The following is a 7,494-nucleotide window of genomic DNA, read 5'->3' as shown; positions in this document are numbered from 1 at the left end:
GTTTGTGTATAGAAATGCTATTGATTTTTGAGTGCTGACTTTGTATCCTATTACATTACTGAATTTGGCTATTAAATCTATAAGTCTCTTGGTGGAGTTTTGGGAGTCCTCTATGTAGAGTATCATGTCATCAACAAATAATGATAATTTCACTTCTTCCTTTCCAATTATAATTCCTTTTATTTTTCTTTCTTGTCTAATGGCTCTGGCTAATGTTTCCAGAACTGTATTAAGTAGGAGTGGTGATGGTGGGCATCCTTGTCTTGTTCCTGATTTAAAGTGAAGGCTCTCAGTTTTTGTCCATCTGATATGATGTTGGCTGTTGGTTTCTCATAGATGGCTTTTATGAGGTTGAGGTAAAGACCATCTATTCTGATTTTCTGTAGGATTTTTTCTTTTTTTAATCATGAATGAGTGTTGGACTTTGTCAAAAGCTTTTTTTTGTATTTATTGAGATGATCACATGATTTTTGTCTTTGGCTTTGTTGATATGGTATATTACATTTATGGATTTGTGTATATTGAACCAACCCTGCATTCCTCGGATGAATCCCACTTCGTCATGATGTATAATCTTGATGATTATAGGTATTGATGATCTTGTGAATTTCTATAGGATGTGTAGTGATTCCTCCCTTTTTATTCCAGGTGCTGCTACGGCCACTGCCTTCCCCACCCTCAGCCCGCTCCTTGTAATCTGGCATCCCTTTTGTCCTTTTAATGCTTTCAGCTTAAGTATTGCTCTCCGATGTTAGTGCAGGGTTCCTTGATTCCCCTTGTTTTCATATTTTCCATCCCTTATTTTCAACTCTTTTGTTTTAGGTTTATTTCTTACAAAAAGCACATAGCTGTACTGCTTTCTTCTTTATAGGATTTTAAAACTGGTCGGTTGGCACTGAATCGTTTTTATGAGTTCTGCGATATTTGTACTTCTGTCGTGTCATATCTTCTGTCTGCTATTTTTTTTTTTCTTTATTTTCTCTTCTTCCTGCTCTCTTCCTCCATCGCTCTAACTTTTCTTTTAAACTTTTTCCCTTCTGGGTTTTTATAATCACGTAATATATTTCTACTTTTTCAGTTTTTACCTTTGTATATTTTTAAATTTACTTATTTATTTAGTACAGGGTTTTGCTATGCAGCTCCGACTCATAGTCATCCTCCTGTCTCAGCCTCTTCAGAGCTGGGATTACAGGCACGTGCCATCACGCCTGGTTTCGGTGGCTGGCATGGCGTGCCTGGGGTTTGGTACTTGCACAGCATGCAGTACTGGGGATTGAACCCAGGTCCTTGCGTTTACCAGGCACTTGCTTAGACCACCAAGCTATCTCCTCAGCTTTTACCTTTGTCTTATTTTTTTTTCATAATTTTATTGAGAAGCAAATAGCAATGAGGCAGTTTCAAATCAAATTGGTAGGACAGTTTCAATAATTAACACATTGCATACATTCTTCCTTACCTTTGTATTATTAAACAATATATAACCCACAAGCTTCAAACAAGCTTCTGAGGAGATTGGCACCAAAGTTCTCCTCTGAGGGATGCAGAACCCTGCCTCCTCACCCCCTTTGCTCTCCTCTACTTTACTCTCTGGGATTTCAGAGTCAGGAAATTGCTTTTAAAGATCATCTTCTTTTATTGAAACCTATTTTAAACATTTTAAAAAATGATACATATTTAGGACACAATAGTCTTACTGATGTCCTGTCAATCCTTGCTTCTCAGTAGATTTGTTTCTCTTTTTGGCAACATGCTGCCTGGTTCATGTTAGAGATTGCAGCACGTTAGAGACTTAGCGCTGGCTTCCCGAGCCCAGCAGCTAGGCGAGACCTTTCTGCTTTTTCTCTCCTTCACTGATAACACGCCAGATGGACCCAAAGTTCTAGATTGAAAGTAACCTTTCTTCAGCTTGGCACTTTGAGAATCACACTCTATGCTTCTTCATGTATTTAGAGATGCAATTATAATCTGATTTTTCCATCTTCTTGAACATTGGATATTTTCTGTGTCTTCAAGGCGTTTTTAGTCACTGATGTTCTCTTTTTACCCCACAGTGTGTTAAGGGGTAAGTGGTACTTACGTTCTCAGCATTTTAGAGGCAGTAGGGACAGGAGTTTTATCTGTGATGCTGGCGTCTTTCTTTGCTCTTTTCTGCAGGGGACAAAGTGAATGTGGCTCTAGGCCCCTTGGGTGACTGATGTTTTGCCTCTCAGAACAACCCTGCAGCCTGACTTTGCAGCTCGCTTAGACATACTTCTAGTATGTTCATTCTAAAGTCTCAAGTATAATTTACATTTTAAAATTTCAATGAATATCTCTTAACTTCCAATATATCTAGTTGGCTCCGTTTTATAACTTCCCATTCTGCGTGTTCCCTGCATCTCTCTGTGCCTCTGTCTCACTTTGGTTTGCTTATGGGATCTGCTGGGCTCCCTGTGACAGACCCTGACTGCTCTGGGCTGAGCAGCTACTCCCTGGAACATGGTGTGAGTGTGGGGCTTCCTTGGAGTGAGTGCTTTGGGATTCTCTAGTGAGGGCAGTGGGCTGTCTCAGAGTTTGCTTGTGGGCCTCACAGCCCTGCTCCTCTCTGGCACGGCCCAACTTTGACCAGCCACTCTCCTACCTGGATCTGGGATTCCCTGCCAGATTCCTGGCTGGGCCTGAGGGATCCCGGAGTCTGGGTGTCTGGAACCCTCCTCTGGGATCCCAGGGAAGCCCTGGGATCATCCTCCCCGGGGGCCTCCCCAGTGTGGTGGGTTTCTCTATGAACCCTGGATGGGTGTTGGACTGCAGCTACAACTTAGTCTGACTTCTGCAGGTTTGCTGCTGTGAGTGGCTTCTCTGGGAGCCAGTGCTCCTGCTCTTCAGCATGGCTACGCCCCAGCCCTCCTTTCGTGCGCTCTTTCTCATTCTTCTTTTTCTTTTTCTTTTCTTTCCCCTTTCTTCCTCCCTTCCTCTTTCCCTCTCTTCACCTATTTCTCCCTTCCTTTTTTCTTCCCTCTTTCCTCCCTTCCTGTGGTACTAGGAATCGAACCCAGGGCCTTTACACTGAGCTACATCCCCAGTCCTCTTCTACTTCAAGACAGGGTCTCTAGGCTGCTAAATTGTCCAGACTGCAATCCTATGGCCCTAGCTTCTCAGAGCTCAGATCACAGGCATGGGCTGCTGTGGCCAGATAGAGGTTCTCTTCACTTCAGAGTGGGTATGCAAATGGGGAGAGGCCTCTGCAGATGCTTGTCTTGCAGTCTTGAAAGTAGATGCATCTCTCTTGCTTTAAAATATAAATGATAAGCCCTACTCTCTGAAGAGGGCCACATCCTAGAAAATTGGCTTTACCTCTCCTCACGCTGGAGGTGCTGATTCTTAGGTGCCGAGACCACTCGTGGGAGACTTACCTCCTTAGCAGGAGATGCACACACAGTGGGACAGAAATCGGACTGTAAAATTCTCTTCTTTTGGCAAATGATCTTTTGGCAAAAAGCAGAGATCACCGAAGAGTGATTCATAATCGCCATTCGTGAGCAACCTGGCTGGGTTTTGCATTTCTTACGTTTTTCTCTAATTGTGTTACGCACTTTAATCCAGCAATTCTGGTGATTTGGTTGCTTAATGGATTTAGTAAAAAGAGAAAGGAAGAAATGCACAGTTGGTTGAAATGCCACGCCAACATTTCACCTAGTGCCAAGCACAAATATTTGTCTAGTGAATGAGAAGACACGCCTGGGGGAGACTGTGGCTTAGTCACAGATGCGGTTCAGATGCACCTTGTACACCTTCCTCCGCTGGTAGCTTGGGCTGGAGCTGGGGGTTCGCAGGCTAACCGGTGCCTTGCTTCTTCTGGCGCGGACCGTGCGCTGTGCCGCCCTGCCCTGGTGTGGGGACACCCCGCCTCTTCTTTTCCGCAGACCCCACGTGGCAGCACTGGGCAGCTGCTGGCCCTGCTGGTGAGGGAGGAAGGGAGTGAAGAGATGGCCCGCCCGAGCAGGATGCGCCGAGTCTCCGGTCCAGGTTATGCCTGTCATGGCGAGCCCTCTCACTTCCTTCATGTTTAATCTTGGTGATTACGCCCTTGCTGCTCTCTGATCAGGGCGATCACTGTTTACAGCAGGGCAGGGCGCGGCAGACTGAGTGGGCGGCCGTGCTGCCTGGAGCGGCCCGGCTCAGGGCTGGGAAAGGTTTCCGCCAATGCCACGCCCCCGGGGACCTCCTCCCCTGGGGTGGGGCAGGGGCCTAGGCTTCTAGGTCTGTGCCCTCCACTTGGCAGGCCCGGGTCCTGGGGCTCAGCCCAGAGTCTCACAGTGGGTCGTGCAGGTCAGGCTCCAGGCAGAGCCCTTGGATTTGGAGCCCGGGTCTGGTGCGTGGCCAGCGGGCGCGGTGTCCCGAGCCCTCTGCTTGCTGTCATTCCACTCATCTGCTGTGGGGTCCTCCTCTCACGTGTCAGACAAAGTCAGGGTTCTTGAGGGTTGTCTGGTTTGGGGTTTCGCAAGGGAACAGTGCAATACAGGACCCACTTTTTTTTTTTTTTTAATTATGTATTTGGTACAGGGTCTCACTACGCAGCTTGAACTTGTAGTGATCCTCCTGTTTTCAGCCTCCCCAGTGCTAGGATTACAAGCTTGTGCCACCACGCCTAGACTTGGTCCCCGGCTCAGCGCGCTTGAGGACAGAGCCGGTGCATTCTGGGGATCCAACCCCAGTCCATGTGCTTGCCTAAGCATGCACTTAGTCCTCTGAGCAGTCTCCAGCCCAGGATACACATTTTATAAGATTATTTTATAATGAATCACCCAAAGAATCATATACAAGGAGTACAGGAAATCTGTTCGCACACTAAAGACCAAAGACTCCAGCTGGAGGCCCGAATCCCACTATAATGTTCTGCATGAGTCCACCTAAAAACCTAGAGCTCATAACAATGCACTGCACGAGGCAACTAGAGGCCGAGAGCCCGCGACAGTGTCCCACGCAGGCCCGCTTGATGGATCTGTGTTGAGAAGGCCCAGCGATCAGTAGTGGAAGCTAGAACGTCTGTGTCAGCGAAATGAGGACCCGCGCTAACAGGCTGAGCGCTCTGCACTGGCGCCAGGAGGCGACGCTCAAGGTGAGGATGCGAGCTCCCCACAAAAGTGCCACAGGCAGTCTCAGAGACAGTGAGGTCCCGAACTTGAGAAGTTGTATGGAGAAGCTGTTGGAGTTGTTGGAAGTTGCTGGTTCTCTTGTGCTATTCTCCTTGGTGACCTTGTCATGCTGCCTTTCCTGGGGAGCTTGGCTGTTCTTATTGGAAGATCTGCTTGGGACCTTGTTGTCATGAGAATAGCTGCAGTTCACTTTGGGGGCGCTCTGGTCCTCACTGAGCACTGCTTCCTAGTTCCAGAGGGGAGGATGGCGCCCTGCTCAGCCTCCTGGAGGGGGCTTTCCTGATGGGAACTCGGCTTTCCTCATCACTGGAGGAGCTCGGGACCTCACTGTTGCTGAGGATGGCAGTGGTACTTTCGGGGGTGCTCTGGTGCTTACCTTGAGTGTTACTTCCTGGCTCCAGCTCAGATCCTTCAGCCTGCTCGCACAGATCCTTTATCTGGCTAGCATAGACCTCCCAGCTTCCACCGCTGACCTTTGGGCCTTCCCAGCGCAGATCCCTGAAGTGGGCCTGCATGAGGCATTGTCATGGGCTCTTTGATTCCAGTTGCTTGTGGAAGTCATTGTCACCGGTTCTAGGTCTTCATCTGGACTCATACAGGATATTAGGATCCAGGCCCTCAGCTAGATTCTTTGGTCTTTAGTGTGTGGACAGATTTTCTGCACTCTTTGTATATGATTCTGTGGGTTACTATTAAAAAACTCTTACAATTAAGTGCCCTCTATTATTTCCCTCACAGAACCCCAAATCATGAGAGGGATCCAGAGGGGCAGTTTTAGCCTCTGGCTCCAGTGAGGCGGCGGAGCTCAGCGTGGGGCCTTAGAATGGGGCTTCTTTTCCAGGGACTACCCCAGGGTGTGAGTCCTTTGGAATATGAAATTGCCATCGTCCACCCACTGCTTCTAGAAGGTTCTTTTTGTGCCTCAGAAAGCAGTACCAGTGTGGCCATCACAGCACCAGAGATGGGACTGCCTGGTCTTCATCCCTGTGCAGGTGTCCAGGGCCCAGGCAGGGCATCCCCTAGGCTGGCTGCCCTGCCTGCCTCCCTGCATGCTCCTGGCTGTGATCAGCCCACCTGAGGGTGCTGCCTACAGGCTCCTTGACCTGGTGTCCCTCTGATTTTAGGTGCTGTGGCCAGACAACCCTGTGAGATGATGGTGCTGAGTGTCCTGTTTGGGGCCTGGGTCAGTGGCCAGCCCCTCCTCTCCTGGTCAGCGCTGCCTCAAGGCTGGGGCTGCTGGCAGGGCCCAAGGGGAGCCAGGAGCATCTCTCGCACCCTTGTGTGAGCTCCCACTGTGGTAGCTGCTGAGGAAGCTGAGGCCCTACTAAGGCCTGGCATCCTCCAAACCTGTCACTGGGGCCTGGTCAGGCTTCCCTCTGACACTCCTTCCTCGCTCTCAGCTCCATTCCTCCGGGAGGGAATGATATGCTATCCCTGCAGGTGAGCATCGCTCCTCCCCACCAGCTGCCACCATAGCTGTCCAGGAGGCCCCTGCCTAGTCCTGTCCCATGGTTTCCAGTGATTGCCCAGGAGACTTTGGTGTGACCACTGGGCCATTGGACCACCTCCCCTTCCTCTTGGCGGGTCCCAACTGGCATGCATAGGACTCATAGGACTCAGTCCCAAGTTTTCTCCTCCTCACCACTTTCTTCTTCTCTCCTCCTCCTCCTCCCCCTCCTCCTCCTCCTCCTCCTTCTCTTCTTCCTTTTTCTCCTTCCCCTCCTCCTCCTCCTCCTCTCCCTTCTCCCTTCTCCTTCTTCATTTGGTACATGGTCTCACTATGCAGCTCGGACTCATTGTAACCCTCCTGTTTTCAGCCTCCCCAGTGTTGGAATTACAGGCAAGTGCCACCATGCCCGGACTTGGTGGCTGGCTCAGTGCACCTGGTGGTGGGATCGGTGCAGCATGGGGTGCCAGGGATTGAACCCCAGTCCCTGTGCTTGCCTAAGCAGGTGCTTAGTCTGCTGAGCTATCTTGTTGGCCCCTCACTGATATTCTTTTCTCCAGTTCTACTGATGTTAGCCAGAAGGATATTGGCTCTGCCTGGAATGAGCTTTAGTCATTTTTCTGGACAGCCCAGGAAAACAGTAGGAAGGAGAGGGTCACTGAGCAGGAAGTTACGAGGGCTTCTGTGAGGTCCGAGGGGGACAGTGTGGACGGAGGAAGGAAGGCAGTGAGCGGCCCGCTCTCTTAGCTCAGGATCCGGTCTGAGCAAGTGTCCCAAGCAGATGGCAGGGCAGATGGCTACAAGGACAGCCTCATCCTCCAAAGCCCTCAGCTGCAAGAGGCTGGCTCCAGATACCAGGACAGAACTGGGGCTCTGCTGTGTTCTCGCAGTGGCAGGAGAAGATGCTGAGGA

The sequence above is a fragment of the Octodon degus genome, unplaced genomic scaffold (assembly GCF_000260255.1).
Source record: "Octodon degus isolate 3935 unplaced genomic scaffold, OctDeg1.0 scaffold00205, whole genome shotgun sequence".
In the NCBI taxonomy this organism is placed as follows: domain Eukaryota; kingdom Metazoa; phylum Chordata; class Mammalia; order Rodentia; family Octodontidae; genus Octodon; species Octodon degus.
Note: the sequence above shows the minus strand (reverse complement) of the source record.